At 32.6% G+C, this 21439-nt stretch overlaps 1 protein-coding gene across 4 annotated transcripts in view; it reads left to right on the forward strand.

The window, feature by feature from the left end:
* LOC106671048 (calcium uniporter protein, mitochondrial) overlaps nucleotides 1-21439 on the forward strand; it is a 259353-nt gene that overhangs the window by 47721 nt on the left and 190193 nt on the right. Inside the window, exon 2 of one of the 4 annotated variants that reach the window (XM_014401811.2) lies at nucleotides 9024-9102. The exons of the other annotated variants lie outside the window; for them this stretch is intronic. The gene's annotated coding sequence lies outside the window, so the exon portion shown is untranslated. The remainder of the gene's footprint in view (nucleotides 1-9023; nucleotides 9103-21439) is intronic. 4 annotated transcript variants of the gene reach the window in all.

Consider the following 21439-nt stretch of genomic DNA (forward strand, 5'->3'; position numbering starts at 1 on the left):
ACGTGACATCAATTACCTCATGAAAATAATGCACACACATTACTAAACTAAAAATACAATAAAGTTGGTTTATCTATTGTGGCAGTGTAAAGTTTTTTTTAGAAAACAAAGAAAGTTCTAGAAATCGGGTCACTGTAAACTTACACGTCTTATAATAAATGTAACAAAACAAAGCAAGATAGCGGAGTTGTATCTCAGGAAACTTGGCTCTATTAACCATCGCGTTTCTTGACTTTCTCACTTGTCAAAGCACCAGAAATGTATACATCCCTTTTCTATTTATGTTAGCTTTCGTAATTGAGGTATGGAATTCCAGTTTCACAGCGTTAATTCAGAATTCAATTGGACGGGACAATCCCTAAGAAATGAATTTGTAGTAAATAGATCACGTTATTTTAGCTACATTGATGAATTATTTTACTATGAAAATAAAATAAGTAAAAGTGATAAGCTGTTGGATAAAATGGTGAATCTGGTGGATTTCATGACAACGCAAGGCCACATAGCTCATGGGTGACGCAGTAATAGCTGTTGTACTTACGCTAAATGTGTCCTTACTCGCCTGTTCAAAACCTATTGGAATTATCTTACAAGAAATAAGTTACTATGAAAATTTTTCATTCTTTAAAATAAAATAATGTTTATTGGTCAAAAAACCGCTCGGCCGGAAGTTACACCAAAAATCATGATAAATACCATAAATATTTCTAATTGACATGCTGGAGTGATGTTTTGGACTGGAGTAACTCGGCAAAATGATGCGGTCCTGGCCAGCGCGATCCAGTCTTAAGACCCTACAAATGAAAAAACAGATGATATGATCAAAAGGAAATTATCGACAATGGGCTGACATTGATCGGCGAAGAAGCTGCTGATCTTAGTATCTTATAAGCTGAATCATATATCAAGAACTAGATAGGTGCCCTCGGGGGCCTTAATCAAAGAAAAGGGATCAAACTTATTCACCCGATTAAGAACAGGCCATCCGAGGTTGATACACAGTCACTTTTCACCAAAGCCCGCATATGTCATTTCTTGACTTCATTAAAGAGCGTGTAGGAATGTAAGCCAATATGACAATTATTGTTGAGCATGAAAGAGAGTATTCTAGTACCCTGTACCGATTGGTGGAACCAAGGCTGTTTTATTCTATATAGTACTGATAGGCATTTCGTTTTATGTTTCTCTTTTAGTTTATAATAAATTTCGTTTGCTGAAATGCTTGGTTGATTCCCAAAGTTTGATACCATTAATCCACATAGGTTTGAAAATCATGGTAAATGTGGACCTTTTGTACTTTAGTGGATCATCTGTGCGAATGAGCTGTAGACCAGCCATGTTTACAAATGCTGGTTGTTTGGTTCATGCATTTGGTCTATTTCAATTCAGAAGGTTGTGGAAGTCAGATGGTCTTACCTCTGGGGAAAAGTATCACTATACCTGAATGATCTCAGTTTCATCATGCGGTCACCACAGATTTTTATGTGAAAATTTTATTTGGCAGGTGTCCTGTGTAACATTTACCCACTGGCACTACTTCGATTTTCATACATGCAACATACATCGAACAACAAATTACTGTGCTGATGAACTTAACACAAGTACAAGCTCTATCACGTCTTCAAACTTTTCGAAATATTATTATTGCAATGATATATTTAATCATAATTTTTATAGCAATTTATTTTTTTTTCTTTTGAGAAAAGGCTCTGCTTGTTGTTTACGAAGCAACGAAGCGCATCTCATGGCGCTTCAATTGCTAGCCCCTTAGTGAGCTCATGGATCGAGGTTTTTGACTTGACGAAAGTCAGCATTTAAGCCTATTGAAACTGTGGGTGCGTTTGTATTCAGTTTGGTGATAATGTGTGTATTTTTGAATAATTGAGTTTTTCGTCTTCTTTGTATCTGCCTTTTACGTTTCTGCCAATCTTTCTATGTAGTTATTTTTCGAAACTTATTGTGTAAACCGTTTTTGTTAAAAGGGTTAATGTTATCGTTTTTCCTCACAAGGTGAATATACGGACATGACATGCCTAGAAAAATCGTTGGCTAAAATATTATTTTGCGTAGTGGCTGTGCAACGTAGCAAAGTAGGTGAAAATATCGTTGCGTATAGTATCGGCTTTCATGATAAATAGTGAAGTAAAGAGATCAGGGATGAAGCCATGTAGGTGAAAGAACCAACTTGTTTTTCCGCTGTATTTGACGCCTTCCTCAGGGCTCTATTTAATTACAATCAGTTTCATTACAGATTATACATATAAAAATTATAATGATAATTCAACAACTTGGTTGAAAAATCAAAAACTATTAAAAAAAAAACTTTTAAAAAACTTTACAATCAATTCGGACATGTCTATTAAAAGGGGCCGGATAACTCAACCCAGACCACCAGGAGAGATAACATCATGTTATCAATCTAACACAACTATGATGCCAATGGCTTACAAAATGTCTTAAAGTAATTTTCTTTGGTTACAGAGATTTATCAACGCTGACAATTTCACGTATAATAATTACCATTTATAAATAATAACAATAAATAAATAAATTACTAATACTACTAAAAATCATACGACAAAACAACCAACAATGACTATTTTAGTTAAGAATAGAACTATAAATAATAATCGATTTAGTGATATCTTTTCTCAAATTGCAAGGTTTATTGTAAGCTTGTATGTAGAGCATTTCTTTAATTAGGTAGGTGGTTGTAGGTGAAAATATTTATCTACCAAGAAACAAAGGTGATATTAGTTTTTTGCAGCCTTAAAACCCTGAATACAAATGTTTACGAAAACCTAAGGTCTTTTCTGTTATAAGACCTCAGAGCTTAAACGGTTAAGCTATTTTTATTTTATGTTGTGCAATAAGGCGATTTAAAACTATAGTAATATTTATCTCATTACTTTAAATATGACGAAAATGGAGTTTGCACTAGAAGTTAACTTAAGCAGTAGTTGTCATTAGGTCATTGTTGCCGAGCACCGCATACTTGAGTTTGACTTTCAGTGCAAAGTTACAGTTCCGTTGACAGCCCCTCATTCGGCTTGTGCTTGAAACAGATACTAAGTAAAGGCTGATGATTTCTCGCTTCATAAAAGATTATTGCGTTAACTCACGAAATGACTCTTAGTGTAAGTGAATCACACGACAAGTGAATATGCAATAGAAGAAATGTCTAATAGCCGTAGGAATTTAAAAAAGTATGTGGTTAGAAGGGAGCAAATTATCGTTGTATACTATTATTTGTTAAACATATTCGTGTGCAAAACAAATTACTGTACTGATGAAATTAAGACAAGTACAAGCTCTATTACATCTTCCAAATTTTCGAAAAATTATTATTGCAATGATATATCCAATTTAGTGGTAGTTATTTTTGTATTTTTTTATTGTGAATTTTAAAAGATATTAAGTTATTTTCACTTAAGCTTGTGGTCGATTAACAGAAATGATCCAAATCAAAAAATATTTTTTCCCTTACCTGTCAAATACCTCCGATGTTTTCTTCTCAAAAATCATAAAAATTACGATAACTTTAGTAATACATCACCGATTGATCGGCATTTCGAGCCTCAGAAACTGTACGTTATTGCACAAATCTGGCCATCGTAAATAAATTAGAACCGAAGATATAAAGTAAAACTTTTGAGGTTTTTTATGTTCATTTTGTTCGACTTATAATGTCGTATAATGTACACCTACAATGTATCACGATCCAACTTTCAAGCGGTTGTAAAGTGGATAAAAGAGAAATTATGCATTTGTAAGTACAGCTTCGGACTCCGAAGAAAAAATTGCTGATCCATCCAAAAATTTCTATTTTTTCAACAATAAGATTCTTATTCAATGGCTAGAAAGGGTACTTAAACGAATCTGAATTGTTCTTGCTAAAAACAATTTCTTTTGGCCTACTTTACTGAAATTGAGTTTTTCGTTTTGCAACTTTTTATATATTTAACCTCATTGAATAAAATATTGAATATTAGTGATTTGTTCTACCTAAAATACAAACTTAGTAATTTGGAAATACATGCACAAAAATTGCAGAAAAATATATCTTAAAAAGTACTTAATTCTTTGCTCTGCTCCTAGGGCCGATTGGCCAAAAATAGTTTCTTCTGACTGAGGGTAGTGCCTGTTGGTAACTTGTTATTTTATTTTTCTGTATGTCTTTGTTTATTAATTTCTTAATTAAATTTATAAAAAATATATTAGATTTGATACCTATAAAACTCAAGATTATTGTGGTCTCTCATCATCAACCTCCTAAACAGAATATTCAAGATTTTTTTAAATAGTCTGCACTATATCACTGGCCACATTAACGAACATTTTAAAATAACAAAATGTAATCCTCTGGTTAATGCTATATATATATATATATTTTTTTTTTATGAATCTGAAGATTATGAAGGTCCAGTTCCCAGGATGAGAATTCGTATTTTGCTCTTTTGTACAGAATACTGTATGAAAGCATTTTTTTCCATCGAAAATTCTCCACATGGGGAGGTAGAGGGAGAGTAATCCGTTTAAAATTGGTGCGAATATCCTCTTAAAACTTATTTTACAAGAGGGATTATGTGATACGGGACTCGGTTAGGCCGTAAAGCTAAATAAAAGTACCTCTTTTCCCTCCATTCTCACAGAAATCTCAAGGTGTCTAGGGACGTCTCCGACTATTTGCAATTCCGAGTGAAAAAGAATTGTAAAGGTTTTGTAGAGACCCGCATCCGACTGCGACTCACTGGAATACAAAGGCCCGTGTAGAACGGTGAATAATACATCCTCGCGTGGTATAAGTCCTTCGGGTTGAATTGGACAAAATAGATCTGCGGTTACATCAAACAAAATGTCTTTTTAAGTTGATTTTTTTAATGATTCAGATGTCTGATCCATCTCTTCCAATCCCCAATACCTACCTCCGTCCAACCCTTTCATTGTAGTTGTTGAGGGAAACGCCTGATAGCGCGCCAGCACTTATCTACTTATTTCCCCCGTAACAGCTAAAAATGCCATTACAGTTCATATTTTCCTTATTTTACAGAAAAGAAATTTTCTAAATTATTCCAATGTGATAAAAATTATATATAAATAAATAGCATTTCAGTTATTTAATTCCATTTTTTAAAAATATTTGTGGGAAAGAAAACAAATATTTCTCATCCTCAATTTAACAAGGCCTCAAACAGTATGTAACATAGCAAGGTTTTGAAATTATTTTTGTAGCCGATCTCGTTTTATATAGCTCTATAAAGTTTTATTACTTTCTTTTTAGAAACGGAAGGGAAATAACGTTACACATGGTTTGCTAATGTTCGATCAGACTATCTCCAAAGACATAAAATGGGGAATAAGTTTGGCTGACTCATGTAGCCGTCGTTGCTCGATTATCTAGGCCTGCCTATTCTGGTTTATTTATTTACACTGCTTGATGTTGATGTTTATACTCGACATAGAAAACATTAACAATGACGACGACATGTTTGAACTCCATGAACAAAACCCAATTGACATAAAAAGGGCAGCAAATCCAGTGCTACAAAACTCACAAATCTATTATGAATCTTCAACAGATAAAACCATCAATAGATAAAAATTGTTTCCTGATGGACCAAAAATAATAGATATTGTACAAACTTGAAACAAATAGACATACATAACAGGCCAATAGAATCAGGACATTCTTACTCGAGAGATGAACCCAACAGCAACACATAAAGGTCACTTAATAATTGCTCTTTTCCCACTGTATGTAAAAGAACATGAATAACAAATTTAAGAACCCCAGAAGATAGCAAATGCCCCTGTCAGACTAAACCAGCAAAGGTTGATGTGGACATTCGGTGACGATCATTGATCTATCTTGTTGCAGACGTCAACAAAACATCACACAATTTACCATCTTCTATAATATCAATGACTCGACAAACTTGTAGCTTTTTATCGTGTTATTGATGTATATGTAGCTGATTGTTCATGACCATTGTGATCTGCTTACCCTCGCTGTTTTGGTCTGTCATATGTGGTTCGTTTTGTATTCGTCTTCAGTGATGAATTTGCGTGATTTTTAGTTGGTCGGGTTCCTTTTATGGTTTTAACGTCAAAGTACTTATAATATTACATTTCTGTATGTACCTCCGGGTTTGTTTACATAAAAATTACAGCTAAAAAACTGGTTTGTTTAAATTAGAAGTACTGAGTAACAATCTCACTGCCGAAAAGAAAGGACATCTTTCATTTTGTATTTACCTGAAACGATCTTATAAAAATTTTCGCCTGACCATTATCACGAAGGTGTTCTGGAACGGGTAAATGGAAGTTGACCGTCACGGAAGATTCCTATCGCTGCTTCCGTCGTACAATGTTATATCGATATTAAAAGGGTTAACCCCCAAACAGCTAAGGGCACTACCCTTTTTGTCAACTTTTTAACTTGAAAAATCCAATTATCAAAAGCCACGTCCAATTGAAGAACCAAAAAACTTTTTATAACTATTTCAAATTACAAATCCCGCTCGTGCCATTGACTTTTTTATCTCAACTAAAAACCTTAATTAATTGTAATATATTAATTGGTCAAGCGGACCACGAAATTAGTGAATCTATTTCAAATTATTGAACTATAAATAAAAAATTGATTATATTGTTACATTTGTTGGTGCCAAACCCTTTAAAGAACATCAACGTTCCATTGCTGTAAAATGTCCTTTTTTACGCTTTATAACATGTTTTTACCCAATTCATTTTAGGCTAATATATTTGTGTAGAAAGCTATGTCCAAGATAGTTAGATCGCACGATTTTCGCGTGTCTCATACCTGGTATGTACGAGGTGCAATGTGATAGTTTGACCCATAATTGCGGTGTTATAGTTGGACATTGGATATTTCAATATAGATAAATATAACGACTATAAAACTTAGTTGCTTTTAAGGGCTGAAAGTCCTTTCCATCCTTTTTTTCTCTGCTCTTTTCTCATTTACACTCCCAGTGTCCTTCTTTATTTATATTTTTCGTCCCTACTGCCCTTCCTATTTGTCTATCTCTGTCTCGCAGCGGCTCTTTCTTTCCTTCTCTCCCTCCTTCCCTCCCACCCCCCCTCTCTCTCTCTCTCTCTCTCTCTCTCTCTCTCTCCCTCTCCATCTTTAACTTTTCTGATGATGCGTCTATCTTATCTGCAAACCAGATTCAGTACTGGCAGTTCGATCCCTCCAAAACCACTTTCTTATCTTAAAACCATGGTTCCATAAAAAGGAGATTAAAAGTAAAGAAAACAAATCCCAATATGAGTCCGTTGATTTCAAATGCCAAAAACCCCCTCTCATTCATCTAACGGACTATAACTGTACGGGACGCCCGAAAACCAAACCTTAACAGGATCTAATTCCTACAGCATAAATCATATTTATATAAAGTACTATGTTATAATCTACTACGTATTTGAAGCCAAATTGCACTTATATAATTGTTCTATGTTTGTATGTACATAGTACGGAAAACACATAGTACGGTCAATCAATGTATTTTCTAGTAAATTCTGATTCTCGTGCATGCAATGATATTATTCCTGCAAATGAATTTTGCAGTATCCCTTTTGAAATATTTGGACTCATTTCGGGGTGGTCGCGACGATTTTCCTACGATTTCCAGAGATGTGGATAGTTGTGAAGCACTCATTGTACTTAGTCCCTCTAGGAGTACCACTTGAAAATCCTTTAGGGGGACCTGTTGTCATAAACCTTTGACCTAAATTATGATTTTCGTGTTCTAAATAAATAAATCAATGTTAAAAAGTGTTTTGTCTTGTCTAATCTCGATAAAATAAAATATACAAGTTATAAAGAGAATATCTACAAAAGTAAAATTGAGATATTGAGTCATTAAATAAATATTATAACATGCAGAATAAACGAGAAATTTATATTTGCCTGCATAACAATAAAAGCGAATTTTGAGAGCTTCATGTAATTTTAGATAATGTTAGTTTAAAGGTTAATCAACCTCTTTTATTAACCTGGTTTTGATAAATCTGCATTATCAAAGCTGTACAAACTTTAATTAATCAAACAAATCTAGTTTATTAGGAAATGTATTTTTATGATGAACTTTACTACGCCATGTACCTAAAGGATAGCATCATGTAATTTTAGTTTATCTTAGATATGTTTTACATTAACCCAAATATGTATTCAAATTTTGTGGGTAAGCCTACACGCAAGGCAAAATTTGTTAGATGTGAAATTTTGAAGAAGCGAGTTTAAATACTCAAGGGTTTGCACAAGTGGGTGAAAAACAGGTGGATGAGAATTATTTCCCAACCCATTTAGCTGGACAACCCTCTTAGGCTTAAAAGCAATTTTTTTCCTCCTTTCCTCTTATGCTAATAAAATATAAACAACGGGCAAGTACAAAAAGTCCTCACTTAAGAAGACAAGCAAAGGGTTTGAAAGAGATAAAAAGAATACAACAAAGCATGCATTTTGTAGAATCCGTCATTTCCCTTTGTGTGTTAAAATGTTTAATAAACAAATCCTCATGTGTTTACCGACGTATATTCACACATATTCGTATTATATTGTTGTATCTCCCTTTGTTATTTATTCATAAAACCAATAAATAAATTCTAGAATAAAATACGATTACTTTGGTTGGAATGATTCTTAACGAACCCGTAAATTTTTTCAATAACCCTTAATAGCTGTCATTCTTCCATTGTAAACTTTCGGAATTCATAAAACTTCTGACTTATAACGTACTCATAATTCACCCGACTTTCAATATTGAACAAATTGGAACTCCAGACAATAATTATTTCTAGCAGACTTCAGCTTTAACGTTTAAAATCAATTTGGTTGTATTCAGAATTCAGCATAGTAGATATATTTACCTCGGTCTTACTTTTGGGTTAGTGCTTTTTTTATTATTAGTTATTCTTTTTTATTTATTAAATTCTTGTAATACTGACAGTGAGTTACACTTACAACTTCTTAAAAATTCATGGTCATATTTTTTTTGCAGGTAAGGCTGGGTGAAACATCATTGAACAGCGGGTTGTGCGTTGTAATAACAAATTGGAGTTTTGATTGGGCGAATACTGGTGAGATTTTACCATTATTAACGTAACGATTCTATTTTACAAAAAAAGCATATTGAACTTTAGTTTTTATTTAATTTTAGAATACTGCCCTTTTTTTGTAATTTGTAGGTTTTTTGCCCTAAAATTCATCCCCTCATTATGTTCGAAAATATAATGAGGACTGGTGAAAGATAATTAATTCCGTTACTGTTCAAAACTAGCAATTTTTGGTTTGTACAAGCTTTCTTCACGGTATAATCAAATAAAAGAGTCTGAGAACAACTTTTATTAGGTTAATATTAAATTTGGATTATCTTTTGACAGAAAATCTGCGAGCCTAATTAAAGAGGAATATTAAAAACGATTCATCAATATTATAGCCGGTTTCAAAGAAGTTGATGGTTAAAATGTTGTTAATTGACCTTGCCATAATTTTAACAAAATATTTCTATCCAAAGAACGACTACTGAACTTTTTTGCCTTAATTAAAGAAATCCATGCAAGAAGGGGTTGTCCGAATTTTCAAGCGTCTATTGACAAGTAGGTACCTAAATTTTATATATTTTAATGAAAAACCTACTTTTACTAAAATCATCACTCTACGTTATAATTTCGAATTTTTAAATTTAAATGCAGAACAGAAAAGTCGGACAATTTGAAAGGTTCATAGATCATGGAGTGGACTTTAGTGATGGAGAAAAAATATTAAACTTACGACATTTTTCTGAGATAAAAACATTCTTTAATTGTAAAAATGATATAAAAAACATTAATCACTACGAAACGGTTTGAAAATAATAGGGAGAAAAAATCGAAAATAGTACGTATTAGAATCCATTTGTAGGGGCTTGCTAGTACATTCTTGAAAGTAAATTGTAAATGCTTTGTTTGTCAAGTTTGTGTTGTCAAAATTAATTTTGTTAGGGCGGTGCTGCACGTCTGGTGCTTAAAGGAGTCTTTATACACCGTCCTGTAGCCTGTGATTACTGTGCTTGCCTCTTCCTCCAATGATTGGAGCATACAAATATTTGGCATTAAATGATTCATGTCTATAGTTGTATATTGTAAATTGAGAATATTATAACCTAGGTTTTTACAAATAAATACATTTTAAACCATTTTCTATAGGATTTCGGTTATATCTCTTTCCTGTTTCTCGTCGTAAGGCTGTGCCTAAAAAGATATGGTATGTTGAATAAATGTCAAAATTTTGTCTGGTTAGTTAAATACGATGAGGTTTAGGGCGGGTGAAATAGACATACTTCTCTTCAGCCTTATGGTTTTGGCACCCTAAAATCACGATTAATCTGGATCTCGATAAGGTCTGGATGAAAAAACAAATTCAATTGTTCTCTGCCAAGCTTTCAACCTATTTTGAATTCAACATCTGGCAGGTCCTTAAAATCGATCGAAAGCTTTCTAGCTATCGGGCAACATGACAAAAACACAGTTGTTCTGGCGCAAAATACTTTTTTTAACAATAAAAATTGTTACTTCAGATTTCAGATAACAGATGTGAAATATTTTATCTTAAATCTTTGTATTGTTAAAAAAAATATTTTGGACCAAAACAGCTTTCGTTTTTGTCATGTTGCCTGATAGCTAGGAATAAACTCAAAGAGACATGTTTTAAAAACTTTTCTTTCCTTGGGTAAGAAAGAGCTGGTTCCTCAGATATAACTCAACAGTGGTTTATGGCTGTCGAAATAGATTGCCGGTTCTCATGTAAAGTTGAATTTTACGATTAAACGTCAATTGGTGGGTTTTTCTGGAAGTGTTTTGTATAATTATACTAGATGCTTTTCCAAATCTTTGGAACCATGCCAACCCTTTGTATACGCAGGTTTAAAGTATATCAAACTCCAGACCATTCATATGTTTCCCTGTTGAATTAGAAAACAAGTCATTAGAACATTCAGAATTCATGTTAAGACTAAACAACATTGTTTAATAATGTGAGATAGAAGGTCAAAAATAATTGAGGATATATTGAATTAATCTTTTTACGAAAAAAGACTTGGTGGATTTTATCACATCTTAGTATATTTACTATCATATGTTGAAATTTGCGTAGGAACGTATTTACCCTACAGTTGATAAAATAATTCAAAATTTATTAACAAACTGTTCTTTTTACAATTGATTCAACAATCGTTGCGTCAGTGAATGGAATAGTGGTTGCCTTCTACCAGGGTAAAGTGATAGTCATTTGCATAACGGTGCAACAAAAACTATTGACACAGAATCAAACCATGAATAAAGTTCAACTGCATGACAAGGTTGGGTTTAAATCGCGGAGGTAAAAGTTATTTTTGCCGAATAGTTCAGACTTCTAATCTTTACTGAAATCTTCGGTGCAAGTTTAAAATTTATCCCATGTATGCTTCTGGTTAGTTGTTACTGTTTACTGGTTGGTTCCCTTGCATAATGCATAAGACACGATTCCAGCCGAATGTCAGATCTAGCTTTATCCTCCCGCCTTGTTAGCATGCCTATCCCGATTCGGGTTCTAATCCATAGGGTTCATCTGGTCGAACCCATTTTCGCCTCGTTGGCGATATCATTTATGCAAAAAGCGAAGTCAGCAATTTCAACGAGGGCGTCAATAATTGCCAACATATGGGAAACACGTTTATGAAAAATTGACAGTCATGTAATTCATGATTTAGAAACAAATTATTAAAGAGGGTGGTGGTTTGTTATGAGATTCTGAAAACATGACATTCTCACTCACACCTTCTAGAATATATTATTTATTTTTATACTTTTTTTTTCAGAAGGAACGGATTTCACCGTTTTTTAAATTGAAATCGGGGTTGATTTTAACCTTTTCAGTCCAGCTGATAGCCGTTAGGCCGGCAGAAACCTATAACATTTAATCAAGTTATTTCAAATATTTACTACACTGTGGCATATCTTACTAATTTAACAAGAACTGCTTCATTTAATAACCTTTTATTATGCGTGGTCGGATCCGTTCATTTTTTTCGGTGAAGTATGAACAATCAAACTTTCCAAAAACGTGAATAATAGGAGAAACAAAGTTTTACTCAAAGGTCATTTCGTATATATGACTTATTAATCCTTATCTCTTTCAATGTCCATCGAAAATTAACAATTCCCGCAGATTTGGTGTTTTATTCACATTATACACTGTATACTTCCCTTTGTTGAAGTAAAACTGACAATTTAAAAGTAAACTCTTTTAAAGAAACAATAATCCGTTATACACAATTAATTATACACAATTGTTTCATTTCGAAACTGTTGAGGTCTTTTCATCGTTCAATCTTTATATCAGTTTTAATCTGTAGTATTCAGGTTTTCATTTAATAAATACTTCTGTAATCAATTCGAATTTAAATTTCGAACTAACACCTTGATTTTCCAACGATTCGCTAATGGCGAAGGAGTGGAGGGTGTGCCCAACTAATTGATGTCCCGCCACCTTTTTTATTTGTCAGAATTAAAAAACTAGGATAGCTGTGTTTTGCAGAAAGTAGGTCATGGAAAAATGAGTTTATTTAATGATTTTTTACTGAATTAACATATTTTTGAAAAAATAGCTTTCAAGCTTGGTGATTTAACGCAAGTCTAGAACATCAAAAATACCTCTTACATTAATTACTTCTATACAACCATTAAACTAAAGCCTTCTTATTTTACTGACTAGACATACACTGTGTACATTCTGCGTGGAAAACGTATTTCTGATGATTTAATGCTCGAAATTCGACTAACTTCTTCCTTTTCAACAATTAAATTAATTAATTAATTAATTAATTTCAATTAATTATTATTTTTATGAAAGGTCTTGGTTGAGATGAAAAAGTTAGTGTCACAAGCGGGATTCGAACCCACGATCGCTCGACGTGGATGGAAGTCACAACTGCTCAAGTGTTAGAGCAGCGGCGTATCTAGCCTAAGGTCGTGGGTTCGAATCCCTCTCGTGCCATTAACTTTTTTTCATCTCAACTAAAAACCTTAATTAATTGAAATTAATATATTATATTGAAATTTTGTGAACGAACTTACACAACTATTGTCTAGAGATTCATTAAACATTTAAAGGGCCATGGAGGCGTCTTGTGAAAGAAAATATAACAAAAAAAGGGCACTAGTTTTTTGTTTGTTCTCCGTTGAAAATTGATCGTAGTAGAGCGTTCAGAACAATTGCAACTTCTTCCTTGGCTTTATTTCGGCAAAGTTTGACATTGAACTTTATTATTTTTGACACGTTCGTAAAAACCCTTTATTCTGTCGACCCCGGTATTTTTCCTGGCTCTTTTAGTGAATATTGCACTTTAGTTTCAAGCCAAATGATTAAGTTTTAAACTTAACTTTAAATATGTACTAGACCGAGTTTTAGAAACTATATTTCAATCAAAACAGCTTAATAATGACAAAATTAAGATTTGTGTAAAATTTGCTCTCGCACAAAACATGAAATATTATTATTTCAGATTAAAAATAGTTATGAAAAATTATCGTTCAAAATTGAACTTTATTCGATTGTTGTTGTAAAGTAATGGTGGTATCTACCTAACTGTTTTATTTGATATTTTTTCTTTAACTTAATTAAAAAGTTATTACTTCATTTCCTTGTTATAATTAGCATAAATTGTCTTTAGAAAAATATCAACTTTACTTGTTTTGCGTTGTAAATAAGGAATGCATTTGAGATGTGATCACGAAGGCTGAATAGTAAATACGTTGATGGTCACAGCAGGGAATCTAATGAAAGGGAAATTACAAGGTTGAGTGATAGGAGAGAGTCAGAATATCCTCTACGCAACTGAAAAACAAGCTTAGGCTTCACACGCATAATCGATAACGGATATTAATAAGTCCAAACATCTTTATATTCTCTCTTTTGATCTCTCGTAGAAATAACAAAATCCGGCTTAGCTGCGCGTTTGAAAGACCTGTTTGGCGAATGCAAACATTTCTAAAATGAAATGCGTAAACATTCATGCCCTCTATGCACATCGCATTACTAGGATGGTACAAATTGATAAGTTTTTGGCTTTTCGTGTAAAAATCGCCTGAACATGCGCATCCGGGCGGTTATATGCCACGTGAAACAGCCCTGTCTGAAAATATAAAGAAAACACTTCTGACTGAGCTCGTAAAAGTCCCCGGAACATGACTGTCGGGTCAGGGAAGCGGAACGGTAAAAGGCATCTTCTCCTTTAAAAGGGAATTCCTAAGACATGGCTTTTCCCTTGGAGATAGCACGTATTGCGAAGAGCCGTGGTCATAACGGCTATAAAATGTTCTTTTCTGGGGAAAAATAGCGAAATAAACAATCAATCAAGTTTTATTTTCGTGTAAATCTAATTAGTTCAATTTACGGCTATAAAATTTTCATTTCTGAGTGAAAATAGCGAAATAAACAATCAATCAAATTTTATTGTAATGTAAGTCTAATTAAATCAATTTTACGGAGGGCAAAGCGCTTAAAACCTTTTGGAAATAATACATCTGGGCCTTCGTGCTCATGTATTTTACTGTAAAGTTTTAACATTTCTAAAATTCTCCCCATAAATTTCAAGATTTTTTGTTGCTTTTGTAAAATGGTTATGGTTTATATTTTTATTAATTTATTACATCAATAATATCCTTCTGATTATTTTTATACTATGCAACATACGGTGTCCTGATAATTATTTTTACTTATTAATTGAACGGTTTTACATTAGCTTTCTACATATATAAAAATAAATTGATTTCTTCGTTTTTGTTATCCTTATTGTTTTCTTCTTTTTGTGTGTTGTTTAAGTTTTGTTATTATAAGCTCTTTCTTTCATTTTTTTAATTTCAGATGTAGGTGCAACGTTTCGTAGTACAAATCGCATTCTAAAATAAAAAATTTATTTCTGAAAAAATATTTCAATTTTGCTTTTATCTTTAGTTTTTTATTCATTTTGATAATTCCAATTCCATTGCGAAACAAAAAAGAGGAAGTAAGGCAGATTTACTTTCCGTACGACTTTCTTCTTCCATTTTAACATAGACAAACAACTATGACAAATTTTGCCTTGACTCTGTCCTTGTTTTTTCTCCATTGCCTACGATTTTAAAGTTGTTTCAGGATTGTTGTTTGTTGTTTCTGGTGGACTATGGTAAGGAGTAGAGCGTAAATTTTGTTGGACTTTTTCCTTTTTAATGGCCGTAGAAGGAAATAGGGTGATTGTTAATTGGTTGGTTAATGGACGGGTGGAAGTTAATGAATGGAGAAACAATCTGAATCCAAACATAATAGCCTGGGTCTTTTTAAAGTTCACGTTAAACGTATTTTCTCCAGCTCAGAAGCTCATTGAGTTTGTCATCATGAATTCTTACACTTGCAACTTCTAAATCAGGAGAGGGGAGGAAAGGTAAATTTGGTAATTCCGCATATAGGAGCAATATTTTTTATATTTAGGGAAGTCAATACTATAATTGCAAAACAAGGGTACGAGATTTGCTTGAAAATATGGATTGAGGAAAAGATGTGGCTTATTTAAGACAAGGCTATTTAAGAGGACTCAGCAGAGGACGCGGTGGGTTAATCGTACCCTATGATTTATTATTCTTACCGGTGAGATATTATAGTGTATTATTGTATTATTCTTGTACGTACATAGTTTCTGACAATAAAAACAATTTAAATTGTCATAATTACATTACCAGCTATTCAGAAATTCCTGTTGGCAAATTCTTTTCAGGAGTCTTGCAACATTGCTATGATGTGTAAAAGTCTCTAATTGACACCAGTGAGTGGAAAGGGTAGATTGGAATCTAAGTTATCAAGTTTATACTAGGTCATGGATGAAAGGGATGTTCTATAACATTGTGAGATTAGAGAAACACAGATCGGTTAATTTATTTTTAAAGATTTCTACCATTCAGATTGTCTAACGTTATGTATCTGTCTGCACATAAATCAAATTAGGTTATTAAGCCTTTGCGATTTTAGTCCTATAAGTGAGTTTCACATCCGCTATTGTTTTAAACTTTCTCATGTTAAATGCAATAAGTGGAAAGTTCCAAACAGATTTTCTACTTTTAATGTTATAAATTCTCACACCATCTCTCCTTCAAGTTCTTGTTGGTTAGCCCAAATTTCTTGTATTGTTATCAAATTTACAACTTGTAGTCCATCTTTATTATTTTCGAAGGTAACTTACTGAACTACATTCCTCGATAAGGAGTCAACTTCTACATTTTCTTTTGGATGTATGTTAGTTTGAAGTTATATTGTTTATTACTACAAGATCTCCTAATTCTTCATCCGTTCTTGCTTGAAATTGACGTTCTAATGGCTTATAAGCTGTAATCGAATAAACTCACTTCTACAACCAATGCTTTTTTCTCAGTCTAATAGTAATCTTTCTTTAAGCGTATTCCACTATCCAATCATAGCCAGCTATATATTTATAGTAAGCACAAGCATTACGAACAGTTGATCAACGTTTGTTGCATATGTTTTAAGAAATGAATATGACCATCTGTTCTATTTTGCAAAACCAACTTTTGTTATAAATAGTTGTACCAGTCATCAGCACCATTTTCTAGAAATAGTCGTATACATTAGATTTTCCTGTTTTCATCTAGAATTCCATGTCGTATACAATTTTCTTTTCAATTCTTCCAACCTTATCTATACATTCTGACTTCGACATTTAAATTTATCTAGAATAAACCTTTTTTAGAACAAACAAGGCTAACAATAATGACCTTAGCACTGTTAATAACCAGAGCGAGTTGTAATTTTTGGATTTGTGCTGGGTTTGAATTGTTTTTATGCGAATTGTTCCACTCCATTTATATCTCATGCTCCTCCTATGCGGAATTATCCATGATGTATTTTTGTACCGCCAGATAATCTATTCTTTCATTTCAACATATAATTGGCAAGAAGTTTATTTTGATAGGACCTCCAATAGGAGCAGGCCTTGATAGCATGCTTTCTGTAGTGTTAAATTTTCACATGAACATTTTATGCTGGTACATGCTTTCTGTAGTGTTAAATTTTCACATGAACATTTTATGCTGGTACCATTCACTAACGTATCTTTTGAATTTGTATATGAATTCCGGTTCAAATTAAGTCTTACGCTATGAAGATGTTAACAATTATTAAAAATGTTGTTCATGTTTACTTTAATATTTTTAAATCAATTAAGATATTTTGCGAATTGAGCAATCCTGTTTAAGAAAACATTTTCTTACTATCCACTCCAAGTTTATATTGACAGTTTCTCTTACGAGAAACATTTCTATTACTAATTTTATCAATTTTTATTTTAGACGTTTCTATTTTTATATCGAATTTTGCTAAATTATTCATAGAAGCTAATTTGGGCTGTCGTTGGCTCATTTGTCTTATCGCTGTGTACACTTTCTTGTCTAACAGCAAAGATTATTAATTAAAATGCGTTTATCAAAGACTAAAATTGAAATGAAGTCTAATTCAGACACAGAGAAAAGTTATTTTAATACAGATAATTAAAAAATCAAGGTTATGACAATAAAGCAATTGGGTATAAATGGTATAAATTAAATATTCCGAAAATATAACGACAAAGTATTTTAGGTTTTTTATTTAATATTTTATTTCAGCAATTTCTAATTTCAACAAGTAATTGGACATATATACAACTATTTACATATTAAGGGGTACAAATAATCAATATCCTCCCTCTTCATTTCACTAATGAAACTTCACTACCAACTCCTCAGAAAAGTCACGGGGCTATTTCCTCTTTAAACGCCTTATGCGATTGTTGGGATGGATTGGACAAGAATGTTTGGATGATGGTAATAGTTATTGTGGAAGTTGGTAAATTTTTGAGAAATTAGTTTTTGGATAAATCAAATTTTAAGGTCGTTGTTTAGAGTAGCATTTGAGACATAATAAAGAACATTTCTAATTTATAATTATTTGAGGATTTTAGATTGAAAGTATTTGAGAAGTTGGATGTTGAAAGGTTTAGTAGTTCCACACAATTCTATTCCATATGTCCAAATTGTCTTGGTCTTCATCGATAGCTTCGATTGTAGTCTTGTAAGTTTGTAGAGGAGGCCATAACGTCTGTTTAGGGCTTGGCGTTTCAGCACTGCTTATTGTATGTTCACTTGAGTCTCATAGGTGAAACCCAAGGTAACGAAGGATTTGGGAAGGAACATTGTAGTATATTGTAAAAGGATATTGGCTTCGGAGTGTAAATGTGACACGGACGCACTTGCTTTTATTTGTCTTCATTTTCCATTGTTTACACCAACATTCTATACATAGAATGAGAAGTTAAAGAAAAAATATTTTTTTAAAACATGGGACCTGATTTTAACGAGACCGAAACACTAAAAATGTCTCCACCATTAATAAGGAATTTAAAAAAGTGTAATAATAAAATGATTTAATTAAAATATTCCAGTTTTTATAAAAATCGATGTCATTAAAAGTTAACGTACGCTTAAGATCGAGTTGGATATGAATAGTTCATGGATAATATTGACGGTCCTGAAAAGTAAAACGAAACACTACACACATTCCAAAGTCAGAAGTAAATAAAAGGATTTTTTCGATAGTTTTTAATAAAATTTTTGATATAAAAACCTATGTAAAATTAAAGCTAAACTTCAACCATCATGCAAAATGGATGTTGCTAACAAGAAAAAAAGCCGCAATGAACGAAGTAGGTGTGAAAAACATTGAAATAATAAAAATTACAACTAAGGAACAGTCAAAACTGAGAGAACCACAAAAGAAAAATGGAGTAGTTGATTTAAAAGTGAGAACAAACATTCAAAACCAATAAACAATAAAGGAAAATATTGATACAATGGAAGCAAAAATAATATCAGGACCTAAATGAAGATTAGACCTGAAAAAAAGAAAAACCAATCATAAGCATGGACTTAACGGCATTCAAACTGAGCACGAAAGGAACTGTAACAATACACTTTAGAATTAATGGTCTGTGAATTAAAAGTAAATGTTAAATATCAACCTATGAGAAAATTAATGTAAATAGTGTTAAAATGAATGCTCTTACGAAATATGTGGAAGTTAAGATTAATAAAAACCCATACAACTTGAATTAGTCGACTGGAAGTTGTGAATCAACTTTTAAAATACTGATAAAAAATGTGGGCAATATTGGCAAAATGGATCGTTAAATGGACAGTAAAAATAAAAATCTGTGGACGTAAAAATTAAGAAAAACCATAACTTTGAATTACTTAACTGGAAATTGAGAATCGACTTTAAAAATCATGATAAAAATAAGCGTAGGTAAATATTAACCAAACTGATGCTTAAGTGAAGAATATATATCCAATCTGTGGAAGCGAAAATTAAGAACAAACATTTCATAATCCTTAAAAAAAGAAAAATGTCTCTAAATATTGACATCGTGGCCGATTAAAGGAAGAACAAGCCCTAAATCAGTATACCCTGATGGAAATTAGGGGCAAACATTGAAAATCTATATTAAAAAAAAAAGAAAAAAAAAGAAGTCAATTGTTACAATAAACGCTAAAATGAAGAACCAATCACTCAATAAACAATGGTAGCTAATCTAATATTATATATCAATATATATTAAGAATAAACATTTAAATCAATAAAAATAAAACAGGATAGACATTGACAAAGTTGTAGCTTACAGAACAAGTAATCAGTGAACTCGGAAATAAAAAAATAATAGTTCTATAATTGTTAAATAGAGAGAAATAGAAATGTGAAATGAAATAAGTACGTAAAATGTAAGAATAAACATTCCACCCGGAGGGGGATGAAATAAGCAATAAAAAAATGCGAATGTATATGATTATGAACGTATGCACAATGACACTTAATATTAAAAAGAAATATCAAAATAAATTACAAGAGAAATCTAGTAGAATGACTCAACCGTAATCAATGTACAGATATATTGACAATAAAAATTTACGTTTTATAAAAAGAGAAATGAGGAAAACCATCAATTATAAAAATTAACTTAACATTAAGATAAAGGTTACGAATATTTACAATCATCTCGATATAAATTTAATATTATAATTTTGTCCTGTACAATCAAGTATATGACCAATTTGAAGGAAGGGAAAATACCATTTGAAAAAGGTTCAAAGTCCTGATGAGACAATATATTTTCTCGAATACTTGGTGAAGAAATTGAGTGTTTTCCTTTATCTTTCTAATTAGCTTCATACCTGATTTTTTGAAACAAAATATTTATAATAAATACATTGACTGCAATATTCTTGTTCTTTTCCTAAACCCATTGAACAATTTCTTTATTCCCAGTCATGTTTGGGGCTAAAAGCATTTAGTGCCTTTATGCCTGACCCTCCGAGAATGTATAAATCTATGTATGTATTTCATATTTCTCTTTATCAACTCCTTTGCCTTTAAAGATATTTATTTTATTTATTGTTATCTGTACATAATATACATTGAGCAAATAGTTAGTCATAAACAAATCTGACAGACCTGTTAGACCAGGAGGCAGTGTGGAGAGAAACCAACTTTTATTTAATTGTGGGGGAGGGAGTTAAAGTTAATTCGGTGGGTTAGAAATAAGGTCACGAGGCCATCGTTGTTTTAAACGGCGTGGAGGATTGTAAGGGTGAGATGTTGAGGAAAGAGTTAGGGCTAGTGAGTTAGGGTGGAAGGAGAGTTTAGAGTGAAAAGTGAAGAAGCGTGTTCGGATAAAATCTTTCACGAAAGGGATTTTAAGATCTTTAAGGATCGTTTGATTGGTGACATAGAAAGGAGCATTGAGGATACGGCGGAGAACATTACATTGAAAAGACTGAATTCGTTGGGTATTGGATGATTTGGCCGAGCCCCACAGCTCGACTCCGTAGGTCCAAATAGGTCTGATGAGTGTTTTATAAGCGGTTAGTTTGTTATGTATGCTTAGTTTTGATTTTGGTCCAAGAAGGTGTCTGAGTAGTGCATATCTTTTGTTAAGTTCTTGCCGTTTTAATCGTGTATGTGGGTACCAGGTAAGTCTACTATCTGAGTAAAAACCAAGGTAGCGGATTTGGTTCGATGGTGGTATTATTTTGATGTAAATGTGCACTGGTGGACAGGTTTGAGCGTAAATGTAACTTATTGGCTTTTTGATTCGTTTAACCTGATCCGCCACAGGTTGCACCAGTTGGTAATAAGGTTCAGGTGTTGTTGGAGTGCTTCTGTTGCTAGGATAGGATTGGAGTGTGTTGTTAAGATTGCGGTGTGTTTGGATGTGTGGGTATGTCAGCAGTGTAGATAGTGTAGAGGATTTGGCCTAGGATACTTGTTTAAAGATTGGATGTCGGAAAGAAGGAACCTGTACCAGATGTCACGAAAAAATCCAAA

Source organism: Cimex lectularius, unplaced genomic scaffold (genome assembly GCF_000648675.2).
Source record: "Cimex lectularius strain Harlan isolate CLEC.00 unplaced genomic scaffold, Clec_2.1 scaffold46, whole genome shotgun sequence".
NCBI classification, from domain to species: domain Eukaryota; kingdom Metazoa; phylum Arthropoda; class Insecta; order Hemiptera; family Cimicidae; genus Cimex; species Cimex lectularius.